The sequence below is a fragment of the Nerophis ophidion genome, linkage group LG09 (genome assembly GCF_033978795.1).
Source record: "Nerophis ophidion isolate RoL-2023_Sa linkage group LG09, RoL_Noph_v1.0, whole genome shotgun sequence".
In the NCBI taxonomy this organism is placed as follows: Eukaryota; Metazoa; Chordata; class Actinopteri; order Syngnathiformes; family Syngnathidae; genus Nerophis; species Nerophis ophidion.
This window is the reverse complement of record NC_084619.1, coordinates 72383723-72410907: the sequence shown is the minus strand read 5'-3', so window position 1 is coordinate 72410907 and position 27185 is coordinate 72383723. Positions and strand designations below refer to the sequence as shown.

Below are 27185 nucleotides of genomic sequence, written 5' to 3'. Positions count from 1 at the left end.
TGGTGCGACTCTGACAACACAAGGCTGGGTCTTCCCTCACTGCTCAGCTGAGCAATCAGGTCACCTCGTCTTGACAGACACACACACACACACACACACACACACACACACACATGCACAAAGACGTAAACATGCACAGGACATGCAGCCCGCAGCTGTTGCCAGTGATGTCAGTCCTGGTTTGGCCAAACTGAGCCTTTTGTTTCCTGGGCAAAAAACACAGGAGACTCAAAAGCTTCATTTTGGCAGGAAGAAAAAAAAAGTTCCGGGGATAGCGAGCGATTAATAAACCCGTTGATGCAACAAGGACCTCTCTTTTGAACAGCATGTCGACCACATTACAAGAACTGCTTTCTTCCACCTTAAAAAATGTTGCCCGTCTCTGTCCGTCCCGCTCATTCTCTGACGCTGAAAACCCTGATTCATGCCTTCATCACCTCCGGACTCCGTTACTGCAACAACATCCTCTACAGCAGTGTTTTTCAACCTTTTTTGAGCCAAGGCACATTTGTTTCATAAAAAAAAAAATACAAAATGCACACCACACTGCAAAAAGTGGGTGTTCAAAACAAGAAAAAAAAAAATTACAAAAATTAGTGCCTTTGTATGTATGTATAATATATACATATACATATACTAGCAGAAAACCTGATTGCCCTCTCAACGGGGGGTGCTTACAAACATCAGTCGTTTACCAATCGAAGGTAACACGCAAGGACATTTACACATCCGACACGTACGTGGGATTAACCAAAGGGGAGTTTAAAACCAGATGGAACTATCACAAGGCTTCTTTTAGAAACCAAAATATGCGGAATTCTACAGAACTCAGCCAGCACATTTGGAAACTCAAAGACAATAATGTCGAATATTCAATAACATGGCAAATTTTTGCATCCAGCACAAGATGCAACTTATGCTTAAAAGAGAAACTGTTTATTATACACCACCCAGACCTGTCATCCCTCAACAAGCGCAGTAACACATGAGCCAAACACCACACCCCTACGCCTGCCTGTACCTACCCGTTCTGTGCCCTATATAAACCATTGTGTGTGAATGCTTCTATTGAAATCTCCTGATGATTGAGGGAACCCCTCATGAAACAGTTCTGTAGAGATGAAGTAGTCTTGTGATTTTTTCCCACACATACATATACATTTTATATATATATAATATATATATTATATATATATATATATATATATATATATATATATATATATGTATGCACTGTGAGCTGCCTAGTGTCATAAGTGCATTCTATAAAGAGACGTTCCTCGCCCAAAGTACTGTATTTCTTTGAATTGCCACCGGGGCGCTAATTGATTTAAAACCTCTTCTCACTCCGGCGCGTTTACCAAAGGTATGCGGTAAATTTAGGCCTGTGCTTATAAATTTGAGTGTGATGTAAGGATACCATCATGAAAAGCACATTTAATAAAAAAAACGTTATTATGGTCTTACCTTTACTTATAAATGAAGTCCATGCGCAGCTCCTTCTGATTGAAAACATTAATAACTTGTTTATAAAAGTCTTCCTTATCTTTCTTCAGTTTTAAAAGTCTTTCTGTCTCCATGGAGATGTTCCTTTATTACCTCCTGCTTCGATTGAAAGTCCAGTTTAGAAAACTGTTTTATTTTAGATATGTAATCCTCCATGTTAAAATTGCAAGCGAGAGGAAAATATAAACGATCGCTGCTCACTCTTGCTGCTTGTTGTCACTTCTTCTGCAGCCGAGTAGTCGCAAGAAGGATCACTAGCGCCCTCTATCACCAGGAGGCGGGAGTCATTTAATGACTCATATTTGACACACGCAGCTACGGTATATTAATAAAAAATAGCTGCTCACTGTTCTTTTTAGCATATTCAATAGCTTGGACCTTAAATCCTACTGAATAGTTCTTAATCTTCTTCCCTTTATGCGATTTCAAATTATTGTGATCAGCCTCCTCCATTTTGGAAATGATGACAGGTGAAGTGTCACTCTTGACGTGACGAGTTTGACCCGGTGGAAATTCTAGGCATATGCTAATTTTTGTGGCGAAACGAGTTTGACCCGGCAGTAATTCTAGGCAGGCGCATACTATATACCCGGCGGCAACTCAAGGAAATACGGTAAGTGATTTCATGTCTCATTACTCAGTCAAAGGGACACTGTTAATCAAATGTTGGAAAACAACCAACTCCAGAGTAATTGTTCCAGGAAGTGTTGGAGTGCTGCAGATAATGACCGGCACTCTCTGCCCATCACTTGTTTCTTCTCTGCATGTGTGTGTGTGTGTGTGTGTGTGTGTGTGTGTGTGTGTCCTTAAAGATACACACGTCACCTGCTGACATGTGCTACAAACTGAACACGCTTATTACGCTACTCGTAAATAATTCTTCATTCTCCGACATGTCACGCTGTGGCTTCTAGTAAGCCGGAGCAAGGTTTTCATCAGCCTTGTTTGGACAGTCGTTACACGACCGTCTACTGTACTTACTGTACATACAGTCATACTTGCCGACCTCCGAATTCAGGAGATGGGGAGGTCAAAAATGTGCAGGCAGCATAACTTCTTTCCCCTTCGAGCTGTCCTGGATGAACTGTATCATGCCATATTTGAAATCTGGGTTCAAAGGACTCTGGCTTATTAGTGATTCCCAGAGCCCAAAAAAAGTCTGCGGGCTATAGAGCGTTTTCTATTCGGGCTCCAGTACTCTGGAATGCCCTCCCGGTAACAGTTAGTAGAAAAACTCATTTGTATACTCTGGCCTTTAAATAGACCCGCTTTTTAAACCAGTTGATTTGCCGTTTCTTTTCTTCTCTCCTCTCTCTGTGCATCGCTGCTGACCAGTCTCCACTCAGGAGGGTCTCATGCTGTCCCCACTATGGACTGGACTCTCACTGTTATGTTAGATCCACTATGGACTGGACTCTCACTGTTAGGTTGGATCCACTATGGACTGGACTCTCACTATTATGTTAGATCCACTATGGACTGGACTCTCACTATTATGTTAGATCCACTATGGACTGGACTCTCACTGTTATGTTAGATCCACTATGGACTGGACTCTCACTGTTATGTTAGATCCACTATGGACTGGACTCTCACTGTTATGTTAGATCCACTATGGACTGGACTCTCACTATTATGTTAGATCCACTATGGACTGGACTCTCACTATTATGTTAGATCCACTATGGACTGGACTCTCACTGTTATGTTAGATCCACTATGGACTGGACTCTCACTGTTATGTTAGATCCACTATGGACTGGACTCTCACTGTTATGTTGGATCCACTATGGACTGGACTCTCACTGTTAGGTTAGATCCACTATGGACTGGACTCTCACTATTATGTTAGATCCACTATGGACTGGACTCTCACTATAATGTTAGATCCACTATGGACTGGACTCTCACTATAATGTTAGATCCACTACGGACTGTGGACTCTCACTATTATGTTGGATCCACTATGGACTGGACTCTCACTATTATGTTAAATCCACTATGGACTGAACTCTATTATGTTAGATCCACTATGGACTGGACTCTCTCACTATATATTAGATCCACTATGGACTGGACTCTCACAATATTATGCTAGATCCATTATGAACTGGACTCTCACTATTATGTTAAATCCACTATGGACTGAACTCTATTATGTTAGATCCACTATGAACTGGTCTCTCTCTATTATGTTGGATCAACTATGGACTGGACTCTCATTATTATGTTAGATCCACTATGGCCTGGACTCTCACTATTATGAAAATCCCTTATCTGCTTATTGTTTTGAATAGTATTTTAGTGAGATTCTAAAGTCATACCTGAAAGTCGGATGGCTGCGGTGAACGCCAGTGTCTCTGAGAGACGCCAATGGAGGAGCCAAGATCACAGCTGCCTTTTTGAGCTACAGGAGGAGGTCCCGTAATCCAATGAAGTCTCCGGTAAGAGCTGACCTAATATCACAATTTTCCCATCCAAAATCTTGCTGGTTGACATAGAGAAACATGTTGGCTTGATCAATCTGTGTGAAAGCTTCACAACAAAGATAAACACCTGCTGTGTTTGTGTTGCTAAAGGCAGCTGCAATCCACCGCTTCCCACCTACAGCTTTCTTCTTTGACGTCTCCATTATTAAATGAACAAATTGCAAAAGATTCAGCAACACAGATGTCCAAATTTATGTGTAATTATGCGATTAAAAGAGACGAATTTTAGCCGTGTGTGGTGCTGGGAGAACATTTAAAATTGCAATTCAGTATTTAGGGTTGCAATGTTAATATTTCATCATTGATATACAAACTATCAGACTGCGTGGTTTTCAGTAGGCCTTTAAAGGTTCCGTTGTAATTCTATTAATTAAGACGGTCGTGGAAGGTTTTAGCGCAATAATAAAACCGCGGCGGGGGGGGGGGGGGGGGGGGGGGTCATCGGCCCGCGGAGCGAGCATCTGATCGCAGGTCAGATAGTTGCACCGCGCCAAGATATTTTTAAAGAGCGACGCGATAGCCCTGTTTAGAGAAGCAATTTCTGGAGGCGGAACAAAAGGGCAGAGTTCAGGCGGCACAGAAAAGCTCCCATCTAAAATACCAGAGCAGAAAATGAGGTCCAATAGAAAATCATTTGTGGGGATTTTACAGACTGCAGATTTAATGTCCATCTGATGGCGGAAAAAAAAAAAAAAAAAAAAAGAGAGATCAGAAATAATCCTCTTAGTTGTTTGTTTGGTAATCTGATTTTGTCTGAATTTTTTTTTTAGGCTGCTATCTGACGTCGTGGTTACTGATGCCGCCTCTGAACCCACCGTGCTCCTTTCTCACCTCTCACGGCCTAAAGTCCTCCCCCCTTCTGGCGTGTTATTCTCCACATATTAACAACATATCAGCAGAGCAAAGCCCGAATCAGGCGTCGTGTCTGTGGAATGATGCCCCCCCCCCCTACCCCCCCTACTGTGTAAGAGCTGCACACTACAGTATGCTCCAAATAAATGACCTACTTTGCACATTAGCACACATTTGCGCACACACACACAGAGGGCCAGACCGGGGACAGCTCCGTCGTTTATGAACCCATTCGCACGTCTCGCTTTCAAGTGCCGCCTGGCTCCGCTCCGTTTCTTGGGAAACTCTTGGAACACTGCAGGCCAAAATACACACAGTCGGGCCGAGCTGGGTTTACAAAGAAGCGTAGCCGGCGAACGAGCAGCGGTGCAGGACACGCTGGAGCCCGGCCCAAGATGGCGGCGAGGAGGCGGAGAATGCGGCCGAGCGGATAGGCGGGGCGTGCCGGGAGCGACGCCGCAGTCAAGTGCAGGTGTTATAGTTATTTGAATGACTCTCATGATGTATAAAAAGGGAGAAGGAGGAAAGAACAGGGCAGAAGGAGGAGAGCCCGCAGCAGCGACGACGACGGCGGCTGAAAAGCAACCGAGGAGCGAGCAGTGGAGAAGGAGCTGAAAAGTGACCCGACCGCAGACAAGTTTGTTATCGAAAAATAAACAAGAGTCAAACCTGCTCGAAAGCAATGTCCTTCCTTGATGGTCCGTGGAACCCGCGACGGCAAGAGTCGTTCACTGTAGCAAATTCAATAATAACTTAGATTTATATCGCGCTTTTCTAGACACTCAAAGCGCTCACAGAGAAGTGGGAGTCAACATTTATTCACAACTGGTGGTGGTAAGCTACATCAGTAGCCACAGCTGCCCTGGGGTAGATTGACGGAAGCGTGGCTGCCAGTTCGCGCCTACGGCCGGTGCCGCTCACCAGTGTGAGCGGCACCGGGGGCAAAGGGTGAAGTGTCCTGCCCAAGGACACAACGGCAGCGATTTTTTGGATGTCAATAGGTGGGGAGCGAACCTGCAATTCCTCAGGCATATGCTCATTTTTTGGCGAAACGAGTTTGACCTGGCGGAAATTCTAGACATGCGCTAATAAAAATAATATTTTGCGAAACAAATTTGACCCGGCAGTAATTCTAGTCAGGCGCATACTATATACCTGGCGGCAATTCAAGGAAATACGGTATGTGATTTCATGTCTCATTACTCAGTCAAAGGGACACTCTGTTAATCAAATGTTGGAAAACAACCAACTCCACAGTAGTTGTTCCAGGAAGTGTTGGAGTGCTGCAGATAATGACCGGCACTCTCTGCCCATCACTTGTTTCTTCTCTGCATGTGTGTGTGTGTGTGTGTGTGTGTGTGTGTGTGTGTGTGTGTGTGTGTGTGTGTGTGCCCTTAAAGATACACACGTCACAAGCAATGTCCTTCCTTGATGGTCCGTGGAACCCGCACGGCGACGGCAAGAGTCGTTCACAGTAGCAAATTGAATAATAACTTAGATTTATATTGCGCTTTTCTAGACACTCAAAGAGCTCACAGAGAAGTGGGACTCAATATTCATTCACACCTGGTGGTGGTAAGCTACATCAGTAGCCACAGCTGCCCTGGGGTAGATTGACGGAAGCGTGGCTGCCAGTTCGCGCCTACGGCCGGTGCCGCTCACCAGTGTGAGCGGCACCGGGGGCAAAGGGTGAAGTGTCCTGCCCAAGGACACAACTGCAGCGATTTTTTGGATGTCAATAGGTGGGGAGCGAACCTGCAATTCCTCAGGTATCGGGCCGGCCGCTCTACCCACTACGCCATGCCGCTGAAATGCAACAATAAAGGAGAACAAAGTGCTACAAAGTCGTCCTCCAAAAGGTCTTATCTTTGTTCAAAATAAAAAGACTGTATTCACACTGTCATACCGGGCTCACGGAAGATCTTCGGACTCAGGAGAACCCTCACGGCAAAGCGACGTTTACAGAAGTCTTTTATGTTTAGAAAAAAAATCAAAATATTACCCCTTTAATGTGCCTTGTATGAAAATAGACCTGAATACACCCGCTCATCGGCAGTGCGCCTTATAAATACGGTACATGCCATACCGAGCTGAACCATGCAAAGTGGTGCTGCTGACGAAGGCAATGGTGTGTCACCCCCCCCCCCCCCCCCCCCCGCTCTTTACTTTGTTGAAATGCACAAGCAGGCAAAAAACGCCTAACGAGTCAAACGCGGCCTAATTAAAGGAAGCGAGCATCCTGTGCGTCCTCGGTGTCATGAGTGCCACAGAAGCAGGGAGAAATCATCCCCGGGAGTTGGGGGGGGGGGGCATTGTGTGCCAAGCCAAGACTCGCATGATGTGTGGTGTGCCGTGCGGGCGAGTGCAGACTCAAACACGCGCACGCAATCAAACACAATGCAACACAACAACAGCGCAGGAAAGAGTCAACCAGGCTTTGGACACACGTCATGTTGACTTGAGAGGACGCTTGAGTGCTCAGCCCCACGCGACTTGACGTGGATGAATGTGTAAGTGCTTCCTCTCTACACACACACACACACACACACACACACACGCACACACACGCACACACACACACACACACACACACACACACACACACGTACTTCTGACCTTCTGGAGACCTCCGAAAAATGCCTACCTCTTTAGGACCACTTTTTCCAGATATATAAAGATTGGTATTTACAACATTAATAATATTTAGATACTATGTAGATATAAAAAAATCTAAGCTTTTATAAAAGTTAATTAATTTTGTTTGTTTGTAATCGGTTTTTAATCTTCATTATTTACTTCAAGTTTGTCAGGCTTGCCCCTGACAGTTTGTTTGTGTTTTAGTTTTGCCTCTGTGTGTGTGTAGTATTTCCTGTCTTTAGTTCCTGTCCTCTTATTTTGTCTGTTTCCTGTCTTTCTCCCTGAGTGCTGTGTCCCCTCAGCTGCGGCTGATTGACACCTGGCCACACCTGGTGTCAATCAGCCTCTGTGTGTGTGTGTAGTATTTCCTGTCTTTAGTTCCTGTCCTCTTATTTTGTCCGTTTCCTGTCTTTCTCCCTGAGTGCTGTGTCCCCTCAGCTGCGGCTGATTGACACCTGGCCACACCTGGTGTCAATCAGCCTCTGTGTGTGTGTGTAGTATTTCCTGTCTTTAGTTCCTGTCCTCTTATTTTGTCTGTTTCCTGTCTTTCTCCCCGAGTGCTGTGTCCCCTCAGCTGCGGCTGATTGGCACCTGGCCACACCTGGTGTCAATCAGCCTCTGTGTGTGTGTAGCATTTCCTGTCTTTAGTTCCTGTCCTCTTATTTTGTCTGTTTCCTGTCTTTCTCCCTGAGTGCTGTGTCCCCTCAGCTGCGGCTGATTGGCACCTGGCCACACCTGGTGTCAATCAGCCTCTGTGTGTAGTATTTCCTGTCTTTAGTTCCTGTCCTCTTATTTTGTCTGTTTCCTGTCTTTCTCGCTGAGTGCTGTGTCCCCTCAGCTGCGGCTGATTGGCACCTGACCACACCTGGTGTCAATCAGCCTCTGTGTGTGTGTGTAGGATTTCCTGTCTTTAGTTCCTGTCCTCTTATTTTGTCTGTTTCCTGTCTTTCTCCCTGAGTACTGTGTCCCCTCAGCTGCGGCTGATTGGCACCTGGCCACACCTGGTGTCAATCAGCCTCTGTGTGTGTGTGTGTAGTATTTCCTGTCTTTAGTTCCTGTCCTCTTATTTTGTCCGTTTCCTGTCTTTCTCCCTGAGTGCTGTGTCCCCTCAGCTGCGGCTGATTGACACCTGGCCACACTTGGTGTCAATCAGCCTCTGTGTGTGTGTAGTATTTCCTGTCTTTAGTTCCTGTCCTCTTATTTTGTCTGTTTCCTGTCTTTCTCCCTGAGTGCAGTATCCCCTCAGCTGCGGCTGATTGGCACCTGGCCACACCTGGTGTCAATCAGCCTCTGTGTGTGTGTGTAGTATTTCCTGTCTTTAGTTCCTGTCCTCTTATTTTGTCTGTTTCCTGTCTTTCTCCCTGAGTGCTGTGTCCCCTCAGCTGCGGCTGATTGGCACCTGGCCACACTTGGTGTCAATCAGCCTCTGTGTGTGTGTAGTATTTCCTGTCTTTAGTTCCTGTCCTCTTATTTTGTCTGTTTCCTGTCTTTCTCCCTGAGTGCAGTATCCCCTCAGCTGCGGCTGATTGGCACCTGGCCACACCTGGTGTCAATCAGCCTCTGTGTGTGTGTGTAGGATTTCCTGTCTTGAGTTCCTGTCCTCTTATTTTGTCCGTTTCCTGTCTTTCTCCCTGAGTGCTGTGTCCCCTCAGCTGCGGCTGATTGACACCTGGCCACACCTGGTGTCAATCAGCCTCTGTGTGTGTGTGTAGTATTTCCTGTCTTTAGTTCCTGTCCTTTTATTTTGTCTGTTTCCTGTCTTTCTCCCTGAGTGCTGTGTCCCCTCAGCTGCGGCTGATTGGCACCTGGCCACACCTGGTGTCAATCAGCCTCTGTGTGTGTGTAGCATTTCCTGTCTTTAGTTCCTGTCCTCTTATTTTGTCTGTTTCCTGTCTTTCTCCCTGAGTGCTGTGTCCCCTCAGCTGCGGCTGATTGGCACCTGGCCACACCTGGTGTCAATCAGCCCGCTCCAATTTAGACCTGTCTTCATCCATTCGGTGCTGGATTATTGTTGTTGTATTGTCGCTCCTGTCGTTTCATTGCAGCGTAGCGGTAAGCTATATTTCGGTAGCAGTTTGTAGCTTACTGCCTTTCGTTCCCGGCTTTCAATTTGTCTTCGTACAACACGTTACGACTTCTGTTTTCCTGCTCGCTACACACTAGCTTCCACGCTAGGCCCTTTTTTTTTTTTGCTAGTTTCCATGCTAAGCTCCTTTTGTTTTCTAGCTCTCATGCTAGCTCTTTTAGTTTGTTATCCGCCTTGTGCGCGCATTTTGATATACCCCTTTTGTGTGTTCTTGCTTAGTGTTTTAGTGTTAAATTGAATCATGTTTTCCTCATTCAATGCCTGCCTCCTTCTCTGCATCTTGGGGGTGTTTTTCTAGGTCCCATGCTAGCTCTTTTAGTTTGTTGTCCGCCTCGTGCGCGCTTTTCGTTTGTACCCTTTTGTCCGGTTTTGTTCTAGTATTTTAATTAAATCATGTTTTCTCACTCCGCCTTGTGCGCGCTTTTTGATGAACCCCTTTTGTTTGTTCTTGCTTAGTGTTTTAGTGTTAAACTAAATCATGTTTTCTCATTCAATGCCTGCCTCCTTCTCTGCATCTTGGGGTTCGTCACAAACTAACTCTGACAGAGTTTGTTTTCAACAAACAAAAGGGGTACAACAAAAAGCGCGCGCACGTCAATGTTTACTTTTGTATGCACATTAAAATCAACAACAAAAATCCTGACTTTGGAGCAATGTCACGGACTTTAGAGTTTGGCTCTCTAATTAGATGGTTTTTCGTATTGGGACCATGATTTATGTCCTCATTTGTTCATATGGAAGGCACTTTTCCTTGTTGATGTCTAAAGAAGGGTAGAAATACAAGTACACACACACACACACACACCAGATTGCACACAAGTTTGCTCATGGACCATGCTAAAAAAATGTAGTAAATGCGTAATCTGATATGCATGACTTGAGGTTCCATCGCAACCTTCTTCCTCCTCTTGGAAATCGCAGGTTGCATCCATAATTTACGTCGGGCCTCCGTCTGTGTCCCCCCCCCCCCCCACTCCATCTAACCCCCCCCCACCCACCCACCCTTCTCACTCCTGGCAATCTGGCTTTTTGCAGTTTAGCTCATTAGCATATTGCACAATGTGCAGATGCCACCAAAAATTATTCACCTTGCAGCGTTTTTGATGCTGTTGTGCACAAACACAAATTACTCTGTCAACATTTTCTGGCGCGGCGGCCCGGACCAAAGCATGGGGGGGAAGACAGAAAGTCTCAATTCCGCAGTGCCGCTTTTCAACTGCATGGTGCACAGGTGCCAAACTCAAGGCCCCGGGGGGCCAGATGTGGCCCGCCACATCATTTTATTTGGCCCTCAAAAGCCTGGAAATAATATGTATCAATAAAGTACTGTCACTTTTTGTCAGGCTTGCCCCGGACAGTTTGTTTGTGTTTTAGTTTTACTTCTGTGTGTGTTTAGTATTTCCTGTCCTTAGTTCCTGTCAGCACTCTTATTATGGTTCAGCTTTCTGTTTGTCTCCCTGTGTGCTGTTTTCCCCTCAGCTGCGGCTGATTGGCACCTGGCCACACCTGGTGTCAATCAGCCCGCTCCTATTTTAACTGCTTTATTCCTCTAGTCCAGCGTTTCTCAAAGTGTGGGGCGGGCCCCACTGGTGGGGAATAGAGACATGACAGGTGGGGCGCGAGGAATGGGAGGAAATTTCGCTTTAATTTTGTATTTTAATTTTTTTTTATTATATTCTTCGATTTTTTTTTTTTTACAACCCCATTTTCTATACAAACTGTAAATCACTTTGTGATTGTGTCTGTGAAATCCGCTATATAAATTAATGTAAATTACTTATTTTTCTTGTAGGCTTCAAATTTCTAGGTCGGAGCGAAAGTTAGACAGACGCAACAATAACTAATGGGGGCGGGGCTAAGCAGAAGAAACTTTCGCGCGGATGGGTAGCAGGCTAATGTGTGGACCACAATTATACAAAATGGATAAATTGGCTTCATATAGAGTTGCCTACAGAATTGCTCAATGCAAAAAACCCCCACACACAATAGCAGAGCAGCTAATTCTCCCCACTGCAATAGACATGGTGTCAGTCACGCTTGACGAGACAAGCGCAGCAAAATTAAAAGCTGTCCCACTGTCAAACGACAGAGTTGCGAGACGTATATGCGACATTGCAAGTGTTCTTGAGGAACAACTCGTAGACAAATTAAAAGAAAATCGTTTCGCTTTACAAGTGGACGAAGCTACTGACGGCAATACAGACTGCCTGTTCATCGCATACGTGAGACGTCCGCTTTGTGAATGGCGAGTCACTGTGCGAGGATTTGCTGTTTTGCAAATACAAAAAAATAGAGCCAGTGCTGATGGCTGTTCAAGATAATGGACAGTTTCCTCAAAGAACACAACCTTAAATGGGAAAACTGGGCTTTTGCTCCGATGGCGCACAGACCATGGCAGGGGCAAGAAACGGGCTGCAGGTTCTAATAAAGAGGGTTGCGCCAAATGCGCATTGGACACACTGTGTCATTCACCAGGAAGCACTCGCGTCAAGGCAGCTCAGCCCCGAACTCAATGAGGTTTTAACAGATGTTGTGAGCACGATAAATTTTATGGCAAGTACCCTTTCAAAACAAAAATTTTGTAAAAACCCGTCACTTTTTTTAAAAAATTATCTCCTCTGAGCGCGTTTGTTGTGTCGGCTTCAAACTCGCACAGGAGAGACATTGAACCCTTCTGATTAAAACTTGCGGAGAGAGTTTTTCTAACTGCTCCGGTTTTGATTTTACGAGCCTTCAAAGAACCGCTGCGCTGATGCTGCTGCCTTCTCAAGATGGCCGTTTAAAACCAGAAAGCACCGGCGTGACCACACAATGCAGAGTAGGTAGGTACTGTGCAGGTAAAGCTATGTAGACTGGGTGAAAGAAGGAGGCACCAGTTTGACTCCAGGATACAGAGAAGGTAGGTAATGTGCAGGTAAAGATATGTAGACTGGGTGAAAGACGGAGGCACCAGTTTGACTCCAGGATACAGAAAAGGTAGGTAATGTGCAGGTAAAGATATGTTGACTGGGTGAAAGACGGAGGCACCAGTTTGACTCCAGGATACAGAGAAGGTAGGTAATGTGCAGGTAAAGATATGTAGACTGGGTGAAAGGCGGAGGCACCAGTTTGACTCCAGGATACAGAGAAGGTAGGTAATGTGCAGGTAAAGATATGTAGACTGGGTGAAAGACGGAGGCACCAGTTTGACTCCAGGATACAGAGAAGGGTAGGTAATGTGCAGGTAAAGATATGTTGACTGGGTGAAAGACGGAGGCACCAGTTTGACTCCAGGGATACAGAGAAGGTAGGTAATGTGCAGGTAAAGATATGTAGACTGGGTGAAAGACGGAGGCACCAGTTTGACTCCAGGATACAGAGAAGGTAGGTACTGTGCAGGTAAAGATATGTTGACTAGGTAAAAGAAGGAGGCACCAGTTTGACTCCAGGATACAGAGAAGGTAGGTAATGTGCAGGTAAAGATATGTAGACTGGGTGAAAGACGGAGGCACCAGTTTGACTCCAGGATACAGAGAAGGTAGGTAATGTGCAGGTAAAGATATGTAGACTGGGTGAAAGACGGAGGCACCAGTTTGACTCCAGGATACAGAGAAGGTAGGAATTATGCAGGTAAATATATGTAGACTGGGTGAAAGACGGAGGCACCAGTTTGACTCCAGGGATACAGAGAAGGTAGGTACTGTGCAGGTAAAGATATGTTGACTAGGTGAAAGAAGGAGGCACCAGTTTGACTCCAGGATACAGAGAAGGTAGGTACTGTGCAGGGTAAAGATATGTTGACTAGGTGAAAGAAGGAAGGCACCAGTTTGACTCCAGGATACAGAGAAGGTAGGTAATGTGCAGGTAAAGATATGTTGACTAGGTGAAAGAAGGAAGGCACCCAGTTTTGACTCCAGGATACAGAAAAGGTAGGAAATGTGCAGGTAAAGATATGTTGACTGGAGTGAAAGACGGAAGGCACCAGTTTGACTCCAGGATACAGAGAAGGTAGGTAATGTGCAGGTAAGGATATGTTGACTAGGTGAAAGAAGGAGGCACCAGTTTGACTCCAGCATACAGAGAAGGTAGGTAATGTGCAGGTAAAGATATGGTTGACTGGGTGAAAGACGGAGGCACACCAGTTTGACTCCAGGATACAGAGAAGGTAGGTACTGTGCAGTGTTAAAGTTATGTTGACTAGGTGAAAGAAGGAGGCACCAGTTTGACTCCAGGATACAGAAAAGGTAGGTACTGTGCAGGTAAAGATCTGTTGACTAGGTGAAAGAAGGAGGCACCAGTTTGACTCCAGGATACAGAGAAGGTAGGTAATGTGCAGGTAAGATATGTAGACTGGGTGAAAGACGGAGGCACCAGTTTGACTCCAGGATACAGAGAAGGTAGGTACTGTGCAGGTAAAGACATGTCGACTAGGTGAAAGAAGGAGGCACCAGTTTGACTCCAGGATACAGAGAAGGTAGGTAATGTGCAGGTAAAGATATGTAGACTGGGTGAAAGACGGAGGCACCAGTTTGACTCCAGGATACAGAGAAGGTAGGTAGACTGGGTGAAAGACGGAGGCACCAGTTTGACTCCAGGATACAGAGAAGGTAGGTAATGTGCAGGTAAAGATATGTTGACTAGGTGAAAGAAGGAGGCACCAGTTTGACTCCAGGATACAGAAAAGGTAGGTAATGTGCAGGTAAAGATATGTTGACTGGGTGAAAGACGGAGGCACCAGTTTGACTCCAGGATACAGAGAAGGTAGGTAATGTGCAGGTAAAGATATGTTGACTGGGTGAAAGACGGAGGCCCCAGTTTGACTCCAGGATACAGAGAAGGTAGGTAAAGTGCAGGTAAAGATTTGTAGACTGGGTGAAAGAAGGAGGCACCAGTTTGACTCCAGGATACAGAGAAGGTAGGTACTGTGCAGGTAAAGATATGTTGACTAGGTGAAAGAAGGAGGCACCAGTTTGACTCCAGGATACAGAGAAGGTAGGTAATGTGCAGGTAAAGATTTGTAGACTGGGTGAAAGAAGGAGGCACCAGTTTGACTCCAGGATACAGAGAAGGTAGGTAATGTGCAGGTAAAGATATGTAGACTGGGTGAAAGACGGAGGCACCAGTTTGACTCCAGGATACAGAGAAGGTAGGTAATATGCAGGTAAATATATGTAGACTGGGTGAAAGACGGAGGCACCAGTTTGACTCCAGGATACAGAGAAGGTAGGTAATGTGCAGGTAAATATATGTAGACTGGGTGAAAGACGGAGGCACCAGTTTGACTCCAGGATACAGAGAAGGTAGGTAATGTGCAGGTAAAGATATGTAGACTGGGTGAAAGACGGAGGCACCAGTTTGACTCCAGGATACAGAGAAGGTAGGTAATGTGCAGGTAAAGATATGTTGACTAGGTGAAAGAAGGAGGCACCAGTTTGACTCCAGGATACAGAGAAGGTAGGTAATGTGCAGGTAAAGATTTGTAGACTGGGTGAAAGAAGGAGGCACCAGTTTGACTCCAGGATACAGAAAAGGTAGGTAATGTGCAGGTAAAGATATGTTGACTGGGTGAAAGACGGAGGCACCAGTTTGACTCCAGGATACAGAGAAGGTAGGTAATGTGCAGGTAAAGATTTGTAGACTGGGTGAAAGAAGGAGGCACCAGTTTGACTCCAGGATACAGAGAAGGTAGGTAATGTGCAGGTAAAGATATGTAGACTGGGTGAAAGACGGAGGCACCAGTTTGACTCCAGGATACAGAGAAGGTAGGTAATGTGCAGGTAAAGATATGTTGACTGGGTGAAAGACGGAGGCACCAGTTTGACTCCAGGATACAGAGAAGGTAGGTAATATGCAGGTAAATATATGTAGACTGGGTGAAAGACGGAGGCACCAGTTTGACTCCAGGATACAGAGAAGGTAGGTAATGTGCAGGTAAAGATATGTAGACTGGGTGAAAGACGGAGGCACCAGTTTGACTCCAGGATACAGAGAAGGTAGGTAATGTGCAGGTAAAGATATGTAGACTGGGTGAAAGACGGAGGCACCAGTTTGACTCCAGGATACAGAGAAGGTAGGTAATGTGCAGGTAAAGATTTGTAGACTGGGTGAAAGAAGGAGGCACCAGTTTGACTCCAGGATACAGAGAAGGTAGGTAACGTGCAGGTAAAGATATGTAGACTGGGTGAAAGACGGAGGCACCAGTTTGACTCCAGGATACAGAGAAGGTAGGTAATGTGCAGGTAAAGATATGTAGACTGGGTGAAAGACGGAGGCACCAGTTTGACTCCAGGATACAGAGAAGGTAGGTACTGTGCAGGTAAAGATATGTTGACTAGGTGAAAGAAGGAGGCACCAATTTGACTCCAGGATACAGAGAATGTAGGTACTGTGCAGGTAAAGATATGTTGACTGGGTGAAAGACGGAGGCACCAGTTTGACTCCAGGATACAGAAAAGGTAGGTAATGTGCAGGTAAAGATATGTTGACTGGGTGAAAGACGGAGGCACCAGTTTGACTCCAGGATACAGAGAAGGTAGGTAATGTGCAGGTAAAGATATGTAGACTGGGTGAAAGACGGAGGCACCAGTTTGACTCCAGGATACAGAGAAGGTAGGTACTGTGCAGGTAAAGATATGTTGACTAGGTGAAAGAAGGAGGCACCAGTTTGACTCCAGGATACAGAGAAGGTAGGTAATGTGCAGGTAAAGATATGTTGACTGGGTGAAAGACGGAGGCACCAGTTTGACTCCAGGATACAGAGAAGGTAGGTACTGTGCAGGTAAAGATATGTTGACTAGGTGAAAGAAGGAGGCACCAGTTTGACTCCAGGATACAGAGAAGGTAGGTAATATGCAGGTAAATATATGTAGACTGGGTGAAAGAAGGAGGCACCAGTTTGACTCCAGGATACAGAGAAGGTAGGTAATGTGCAGGTAAAGATATGTTGACTGGGTGAAAGACGGAGGCACCAGTTTGACTCCAGGATACAGAGAAGGTAGGTAATGTGCAGGTAAACATATGTAGACTGGGTGAAAGACGGAGGCACCAGTTTGACTCCAGGATACAGAGAAGGTAGGTAATGTGCAGGTAAAGATATGTTGACTGGGTGAAAGACGGAGGCACCAGTTTGACTCCAGGATACAGAGAAGGTAGGTAATGTGCAGGTAAAGATATGTTGTTTGGGTGATGGCAGGAAGCACCAGCATGTATGGGTGAAAGAAAGACGCACCAGTGTGACCCCTGGATGCAGAGAAGGTAGGTAATGTGCAGGTAAAGATATTTTGAATGGGTAAAGGCAGGAAATAACAGCAAAACTCGGTCCCATCCTTCGCTGCTTGCAGCTTTAATTATTATTATGTTTGTTTACAAGCACACTTCTTCCTTCCAGGAACAAGCCTCATCTAGACACGGATGGAAGGGTACACAGCGGTACGTGATAAAACCAGGAACCTTACCGGTGGAAGAGGGCGTTCCTGCGTTCCGTTCTGACAAAATCCGCTCCTTAATCCTCATCGATCACAGGCCCCCGGCCCCACGTCTGTAACGAAACAAAACCAAACGCATCAGGCAAGTGTGACACACAAACAAACAACATCAACAAAAAAGCACACAATCTGGTTTTCAGTGATAGGAACACAAGACTCTAGGTGGCAACGTTCATCGAGATGTAATAAAGCACCCCTGTCGCGCGTCTTGACAGATCGTAGGCGTCTAACAAGGACTGACAGAGCTGGGGAGAACGTGGCCCGTCTAATCCCTGACAAATATCACACATAAAACACTTGAAATGACAAAAAATGCGAGTTGATGTTTCTAGCGTCGTCGCCTTGCCAAAGCAGCTGTCAGTTAAGTCCGCTCAGGCTTTCATCGTCTCCACTTCAGGCCCGTCTCCTAAACATTTCAACGCGCACCATATTGTGACGTTTTATTGTGAAAATCACGCCAGTCCGCGGCATGAGCTAAAGGCCTACTGAAAGCCACTACTAGCGACCACGCAGTCTGATAGTTTATATATCAATGATGAAATATTAACACTGCAACACATGCCAATGCGGCCGCTTTAGTTTATCCATCCATCCATCCATCATTTTCCGCTTATCCGAGGTCGGGTCGCGGGGGCAACAGCCTAAGCAGGGAAACCCAGACTTCCCTCTCCCCAGCCACTTCGTCTAGCTCTTCCCGGGGATCCCGAGGCGTTCCCAGGCCAGCCGGGAGACATAGTCTTCCCAACGTGTCCTAGGTCTTCCCCGTGGCATCCTACCGGTTAGACGTGCCCTAAACACCTCCCTAGGGAAGCGTTCGGGTGGCATCCTGACCAGATACCCGAACCACCTCATCTGGCTCCTCTCGATGTGAAGGAGCAGCAGCTTTACTTTGAGTTCCTCCCGGATGGCAGAGCTTCTCACCCTATCTCTAAGGGAGAGACCCAAACTCATTTGGGCCGCTTGTACCCGTGATCTTATCCTTTCGGTCATGACCCAAAGCTCATGACCATAGGTGAGGATGGGAACGTAGATCGACCGGTAAATTGAGAGCTTTGCCTTCCGGCTCAGCTCCTTCTTCACCACAACGGATCGGTACAACGTCCGCATTACTGAAGACGCCGCACCGATCCGCCTGTCGATCTCACCATCCACTCTTCCCCCACTCGTGAACAAGACTCCTAGGTACTTGAACTCCTCCACTTGGGGCAGGGTCTCCTCCCCAACCCGGAGATGGCACTCCACCCTTTTCCGGGCGAGAACCATGGACTCGGACTTGGAGGTGCTGATCCTCATTCCGGTCGCTTCACACTCGGCTGTGAACCGATCCAGTGAGAGCTGAAGATCCCGGTCAGATGAAGCCATCAGGACCACATCATCTGCAAAAAGCAGAGACCTAATCCTGCGGTTACCAAACCGGAACCCCTCAACGCCTTGACTGCGCCTAGAAATTCTGTTAGTTTAGTTTACTAAATTGCAATTTTAAATTTCGCGCCGAAGTATCCTATGAAGCCGCGTGCGCGTGATGTCACGCATTGTAGAGGACTTTTTGTTCCGGGATCGTTCCCAGCTATAAGTCGTCTCTTTTCATCGCATAATTCCACAGTATTCTGGACATCTGTGTTGCTGAATCTTTTGCAATTTGTTCAATGAATAATGGAGACGTCAAAGAAGAAAGCTGTAAGTTTGTAGCGGTGTATTGCGGCCGCCTTTAGCCACAAAAACACAGCCGGTGTTTCATTGTTTACATTCCCGAAAGATGACGGTGAAGCTTTACTATGGAACAGAGATGTCAAGCGAACACGGTTGGATTGGACCACATACAGAAAGTACATTGTAATATGCAGCGATCATTTCGAAAAATCGTGTTTCGAAGAGGGTCCCTTGCGAAGGGCAGAGACGGGCATCGCCACCACCCGTCGACTGGTGCTGAAGAAAGGTGCGGGGCCGACCTTCAGGTTGTACAGGTACAACCATATAATCTCACCAAAACACTAGTAACACAATAAGCAGATAAGGGATTTTCCAGAAATTGTCACGCTTCGCGGCGCACTTGCTGCGCGGAGTTGCCACTTTGTGGATGCACACACAACCAGTCAGCAGGATTGCAGGTAAGAATAAGTTCTAATATAATAAAACAAAAGAACACTGGTGCAAAAAGGGGAAAAACAAAGCGCGTGCCAATGCACGGAAAGCTAATGCTAAAACGTAGCAGGAAACAGAAAACATTAAACGACGTGCCACACGCACGTGAAGCTAAGGCGGAACTTAGCACAAAATAATCGAGGACACAGGATACAAAAACGTGACGTGTTGCGAAAAGCAAGTAATGAGCCGAGGACGAACGGAGGAATCAGGTGGGCTTGAATACACAAATAATAATCAAAAACAGGTGTGACAGGAGCCCGTGAGGAGGAGCACACTACGTTGCCATGGTGACTAAACAAACGGGGAAGTGCTCAAACACAAGGAATCGGCAGAGTCCAGAACTAAACATGAACAAAGACATCCATCCATCCATCCATTTTCTACCGCTTATTCCCTTTTAGGGGTCGCGGTGGGGCGTTGGCGCCTATCTCAGCTACAATCGGGCGGAAGGCGGGGTACACCCTGGACAAGTCGCCACCTCATCGCAGGGCCAACACAGATAGACAGACAACATTCACACACTAGGGCCAATTTAGTGTTGCCAATCAACCTATCCCCAGGTGCATGTTTTTGGAGGTGGGAGGAAGCCGGAGTACCCGGAGGGAACCCACGCATTCACGGGGAGAACATGCAAACTCCACACAGAAAGATCCCGAGCCTGGATTTGAACCCAGGACTGCAGGAACTTCGTATTGTGAGGCAGACGCACTAACCCTTCTGCCACCGTGAACAAAGACATATAAGCGGCAAAACAATAGCGGATCGTGACAGAAATATCCTAGTAAATTTGCCTAATAACATCTGAATCGCTCCCACTGACTGACTGTCCAAAGACATGCACCTGGGGATAGGTTGATTGGCAACACTAAATTGGCCCTAGTGTGTGAATGTTGTCTGTCTATCTGTGTTGTCCAGGGTGTACCCTGCCTTCCGCCCGATTGTAGCTGACATAGGCGCCAGCGCCGCCCGCGGCCCCGAAAGGGAATAAGCAGTAGAAAATGGATGGATGGATCGCTCCCACTGTATAACCTTCACTCTCACTTTCCTCATCCAGAAATCTTTCATCCTCGCTCAAACTAATGGGGAAAAATTGTCGCTTTCGGAGCTCCACAACCCGTGACGTCACGCACACATCGTCTGCTACTTCCGGTACAGGCAAGGCTTTTTTATTAGCACCAAAAGTTGCAAAATTTATCGTCGATGTTCTCTACTAAATACTTTCAGCAAAAATATGGCGATATCGCAAAATGATCATAGAATGGACCTGTTATCCCCGTTTAAATAAGAAAATCTCATTTCAGTAGGTCTTTAAGTATCTTTACAGGCGACATTTAATTACCGCTAACACCAGCAAGATAAATACGCCTCCGCCAGTCCAATTAAATTAGTCATATGGCTTTTAATGAACTAAATACCATCTGATATTGTAATTTCACACTGGGATATGGGAGACAGAGAGAGGACACTTAAGCACGGAGAAAAAAGCTCGACGCGTATTAGGAAGTATTTTGGTGAGCGCTTCTAATCGAGGTTTACGCTCTAAAACAGGGGTATAAAACTCATTTTAGATTGGGGGCCACATGGAGAAAAATGTACTCCCAAATGGGCCGGACTGGTAAAATCACGGCATGATAACTTAGAAATAAAGACAACTTCAGATTGTTTTCTTTGTTTAAAAATAGGGGGACACTTTAGTATGGGGAACATATACTAAGTAACAAAAACTTAATTTAGAGTTAATTGGACACTAGGGGGATTTACAGCTATGTTGTTATTATGCTGTTTGTTACTTATGTATGTTATGTTGCAGCGATTTAAAATAGTTTTGTCAAATTGTAAAAAAAGTAATTGGCCCTTTGAACTCTGCCCCAAGTGAAGTGTAAAGTGAGTTATATTTATATAGCGCTTTTCTCAAGCGACTCAAAGCGCTTTACATAGTGAAACCCAATATTTAAGTTACATTTAAACCAGTGTGGGTGGCACTGGGAGCAGGTGGGTAAAGTGTCTTGCCCAAGGACACAACGGCAGTGACTAGGATGGCACAAGCGGGAATCGAACCTGCAACCCTCAAGTTGCTGACACGGCCGCTCTACCAACCGAGCTAAGTGGAGGACTTCAAGTACCTAGGAGTCTTGTTCGCGAGTGAGGGAAGAGTGGATCGTGAGATCGACAGGCGGATCGGTGCGGCGTCTTCAGTAATGCGGACGCTGTTTCGATCCGTTGTGGTGAAAAAGGAGCTGAGCCGGAAGGCAAAGCTCTCAATTTACCGGTCGGTGGGTTTTCTCCGCCGGGTGGCGGGTCTCTCCCTTAGAGATAGGGTGAGAAGCTCTGCCATTCGGGAGGAACTCAAAGTAAAGCCGCTGCTCCTCCACATCGAGAGGAGGCAGATGAGGTGGTTCGGGCATCTGGTCAGGATGCCACCCGAACGCCTCCCTAGGGAGGTGTTTAGGGCACGTCCGACCGGTAAGAGGCCACGGGGAAGACCCAGGCCACTTTGGGAAGACTATGTCTCCCGGATGGCCTGGGAACGCCTCGGGATCCCCCGGGAAGAGCTGGACGAAGTGGCTGGGGAGAGGGAAGTCTGGGCTTCCCTGCTTAGGCTGCTGCCCCCGTGGAACAGGATGGATGGATGAATGGACTAAAAAAAAGTAACTAAATTATTACTTTTCATATTTTCGCATTACTTTTTAATGTAAGTAACAGAGTAAGTAACTGAGTTACTTTTGAAATAAAGTAACTAGTAACTATAACTAGTTAGTGGTTTTCAGTAACCAACCCAACACTGCTAACAAGCAATAATTCTTAGTTAATGGCTTACTGGTTGTATAATAAGACCATGCAGAATAAGTAAGTACTTAATAATGAGTAATTATAGCTCGGTTGGTAGAGTGGCTGTGCCAGCAACTTGAGGGTTGCAGGTTCGATCCCCGCTTCCGCCATCCTAGTCACTGCCGTTGTGTCCTTGGGCAAGACACTTTACCCACCTGCTCCCAGTGCCACCCACACTGGTTTAAATGTAACTTAGATATTGGGTGTCACTATGTAAAGCGCTTTGAGTCACTAGAGAAAAGCGCTATATAAATATAATTCACTTCACTTCACTAATTAAGAGCCAATATGTTACTAATTTCCATGTTAATAAGCAACTAATTAATGGTGAATAAGTGTTCCCAATACTAAAGTGTTACCAAAAATTGAACAAGCTTTTACTCAGGGGTGTATCAAAGAAAACTTGTCCAGGGCAGGGATATGATTTTGTTTGGGTGGTCTTCAGAAACACAAATAGTTCCAAAATATATTACAGCTGTGTTGCTTCTCGGGACGGTTTTGGCCAAAAGACTCTTTCTCAAAGAGTGGAAAACCCCGTCTGCACCCAACTTCAGGACCTGGTTGGATGAGCTGGTGAACGTAATGACTCTTGAGAAAATAAGATTCATAAACTCTGCAAATATGAATAAATGGGAAGCCTTTACTGACATATGTTGAATTATTACTTATAGACACTTTTATTTGATTTTATGGTATTTTTCTTTCAGGAAAGGGAGAGAAAAAAAGGGAAAGAAGATGGTAAAAGAAGGACAAAAACAAAAATTGTATCTTTTTTGCAGTTTTATGCCTTTTTTATTATTGTTATTATTTTTTTTTGTATTGTTCCCACACTCTGCGATGAGGTTGGGACTTGTCCAGGCTGTACACCGCCTTCCGCCCGATTGTAGCTGAGATAGGCGCCAGCACCCCCCGTCACCCCAAAAGGGAATAAGCGGTGGGTAATGGATGGATGGTTGTTCCCACACTACCGTTGCTTTTTTGGGTAAAGTAGCTAATATAGACACTTACATCATGTTTTGCCTTCATTATAACACTTAAATAAGACTTTTAAAGTCATTTTGATAGTAGGCTTTTATAGCTAATATAGACACTTACATCATGTGTTGCCTTCATTATAACACTTATATAAGACTTTTAAAGTCATTTTGATGGTAGGCTAATATAGCTAATATAGACACTTACATCATGTGTTGCCTTTATTACAACATTTATATAAGACTTTTAAAGTCATTTTGATAGTAGGCTAATATAGACACTTACGTCATGTGTTGCCTTCATTATAACACTTATATAAGACTTTTAAAGTCATTTTGATGGTAGGCTAATATAGCTAATATAGACACTTACATCATGTGTTGCCTTCATTATAACACTTATGTAAGACTTTTAAAGTCATTTTGATAGTAGGCTAATATGGACACTTACATCATGTGTTGCCTTCATTATAACACTTATATAAGACTTTTAAAGTCATTTTGATGGTAGGCTAATATAGCTAATATAGACACTTACATCATGTGTTGCCTTCATTACAACATTTATATAAGACTTTTAAAGTCATTTTGATAGTAGGCTAATATAGCTAATATGGACACTTACATCATGTGTTGCCTTCATTATAACACTTATGTAAGACTTTTAAAGTAATTTTGATAGTAGGCTAATATGGACACTTACATCATGTGTTGCCTTCATTATAACACTTATATAAGACTTTTAAAGTCATTTTGATAGTAGGCTAATATAGTTAATATGGACACTTACATCATGTGTTGCCTTCATTATAACACTTATATAAGACTTTTAAAGTCATTTTGATAGTAGGCTAATATGGACACTAACATCATGTGTTGCCTTCATTATAACACTTATGTAAGACTTTTAAAGTCATTTTGATAGTAGGCTTTTATAGCTAATATAGAAACTTACATCATGTGTTGCCTTCATCATAACACTTATATAAGACTTTTAAAGTCATTTTGATGGTAGGCTAATATAGCTAATATGGACACTTACATCATGTGTTGCCTTCATTATAACACTTATGTAAGACTTTTAAAGTCATTTTGATAGTAGGCTAATATAGCTAATATGGACACTTACATCATGTGTTGCCTTCATTATAACACTTATATAAGACTTTTAAAGTCATTTTGATAGTAGGTTTTTATAGCTAATATAGACACTTACATCATGTGTTGCCTTCATTATAACACTTATATAAGACTTTTAAAGTCATTTTGATGGTAGGCTAATATAGCTAATATGGACACTTACATCATGTGTTGCCTTCATTACAACATTTATATAAGACTTTTAAAGTCATTTTGATAGTAGGCTAATATAGCTAATATGGACACTTACATCATGTGTTGCCTTCATTATAACACTTATGTAAGACTTTTAAAGTCATTTTGACAGTAGGCTAATATGGACACTTACATCATGTGTTGCCTTCATTATAACACTTATATAAGACTTTTAAAGTCATTTTGATAGTAGGCTTTTATAGCTAATATAGACACTTACATCATGTGTTGCCTTCATTATAACACTTATATAAGACTTTTAAAGTCATTTTGATAGTAGGCTAATATAGACACTTACGTCATGTGTTGCCTTCATTATAACACTTATATAAGACTTTTAAAGTCCGGACTGATGATTTTAGGTTGTCCTGAAGAATTTGGAGCTAATCCTCCTTTTTCATCGTCCCATTTACTTTCTGTAAAGCATCAGTTCCATTGGCAGCTAAACAGGCCCAGAGCATGATACTTCCACCACCATGCTTGACGGTAGGATTTGTGTTCATGGGACAAATGCCTCACTGGTTCTCTTCCAAACATATTGCTGGGTATTGTGGCCAAACAACTCAATTTTTGTTTCATCTGACCACAGAACTTTCCTCCAGAAGGTCTTATCTTTGTTCATGTGATGTCAGATACCAGCAGATGTGGTCACATTTTCTGTATACCCATTATAAATTTTTTTGTGACCAACAAGTAAGTGCTCCAATCACTCTATCACAAAAATAATAGGGGTTGTAGAAATGATTGGAAACTCAAGACAGCCATGACTTTATGTTCTTTACAAGTGTATGTCAACTTTTGACCACGACTGTCTACTGTTTATTGATGCAAACTTTGAGCCAGATTGGTTAAAAAATTATCGCTTCTGTAAGTAACGCCAAAGAGGAAGCGGTCGTTCGCTGATCACACGCGGTGTTTGCATACTCGACCGGTGAGGAAACATGGCTGCCGAGAGCTTTCGGCGCGTTTGCAGAAAGCTTGTGCGACACGCGACATCATCACAGAAACAACAAATGGGAGGCTAGTTTGTTTACAGCCCAGGAAATGCGAAACTCAATCCCCTGTCGCACTTTTGCGTGTGTGTGTGTGTGTGTGTGTGTGTGTCTGCCATCACACGACACAACGGGATGCATAAGAAGTGAGGTGAGCAGGCAACACACACACACACTGATTCAGGACTTGTGGGGACCACCCTTTCTAAAGGTTGTGGAGGCATAAAAAAAAATGATAAAAAATGGCCACTGCCCAGTTAGCTCATACACGTCTTTAAATCTCTTGATTGATGAAGTAATGTGCTGATCATTCTTACTGGGGACCCTGGGGAAAAAGAGTTAATATGCTTCATGGGGACCAAATTTTAAATAATTTTGCATAATTCACACAAATTTGTACAGATGCAATTTGGGCTGCTGTGCAAATTTCTCACACTCAAACTAACCACTAAACATGTTTCATGGGCCAAAGTTTAAACATCACTTAGGCATCTTCAGAATGGATCTGACTATCATTTCAAAAGGTTTGCTTTTAGTGGACCTGTTTTTTTTTTTTGGTCCCCATACCGTCAGAAGTCCCCTAAAGGTGTGTAAACAGAGCAATGCCCCCATTAAGTAAGCATTGCCCGAACACACAAACACACACACACACACACACACACACTGGTTATCATTTTGAATGGGGACCAAGTTTAAGATCGGAACTTGTGGGGACCACCCTTTCTACAGGTTGTGAAGGCATGAATAAAAACGAGGTAAAGTGACCACTGCCCAGTTAGCTCAGACACATCTTTAAATCTCTGGATTGCTAAAGTAATGTGTTGATTAAAATAGTTGATATGGTTCATGGAGACCAAATTAAAACAATGTTGCATAATTCAACACAAATTTGTGCGTATCCAATTTGGGCTGCTGTGCAAATGTCTCACACTCAAACCAACCAGTAAATATGTTTTATGGACCAAAGCTTAAAAATCACTCAGAATGGATCCGACTATCATTTCAAAAGGTTTGCTTTTAGTGGACCTGTTTTTTTTTTTGGTCCCCATACCGTCAGAAGTCCCCTAAAGGTGTGTAAACAGAGCAATGCCCCCATTAAGTAAGCATTGCCCGAACACACAAACACAAACACACACACACACACACACACACACACACACACACACACTAGTTATCATTTTGAATGGGGACCAAGTTTAAGATCGGAACTTGTGGGGACCACCCTTTCTACAGGTTGTGAAGGCATGAAAAAAAAACGAGGTAAAGTGACCACTGCCCAGTTAGCTCAGACACATCTTTAAATCTCTGGATTGCTAAAGTAATGTGTTGATTAAAATAGTTGATATGGTTCATGGAGACCAAATTAAAACAATGTTGCATAATTCAACACAAATTTGTGCGTATCCAATTTGGGCTGCTGTGCAAATGTCTCACACTCAAACCAACCAGTAAATATGTTTTATGGACCAAAGCTTAAAAAACACTCAGAATGGATCTGACTATCATTTCAAAAGGTTTCCCTTTAGTGGACCTGTTTTTTTTTTTTGGTCCCCATACCGTCAGAAGTCCCCTAAAGGTGTGTAAACAGAGCAATGCCCCCATTAAGTAAGCATTGCCCGAACATACACACACACACACACACACACACACACACACACACTAGTTATCATTTTGAATGGGGACCAAGTTTCAGATCGGAACTTGTGGGGACCACCCTTTCTACAGGTTGTGAAGGCATGAAAAAAACGAGGTAAAATGACCACTGCCCAGTTAGCTCATACACATCTTTAAATCTCTGGATTGCTAAAGTAATGTGTTGATTAAAATAGTTTATATGGTTCATGGAGACCAAATTAAAACAATGTTGCATAATTCAA

The 27185-nt window shown here is 44.4% G+C and overlaps 1 protein-coding gene across 4 annotated transcripts in view; it reads right to left on the bottom strand.

The window, feature by feature from the left end:
- LOC133559717 (zinc finger MIZ domain-containing protein 1-like) overlaps nt 1-27185 on the bottom strand; it is a 493896-nt gene that overhangs the window by 228186 nt on the left and 238525 nt on the right. For all 4 annotated transcript variants that reach the window (XM_061911751.1, XM_061911754.1, XM_061911753.1 and 1 more), the window contains one exon: nt 17004-17086. The gene's annotated coding sequence lies outside the window, so the exon portion shown is untranslated. The remainder of the gene's footprint in view (nt 1-17003; nt 17087-27185) is intronic.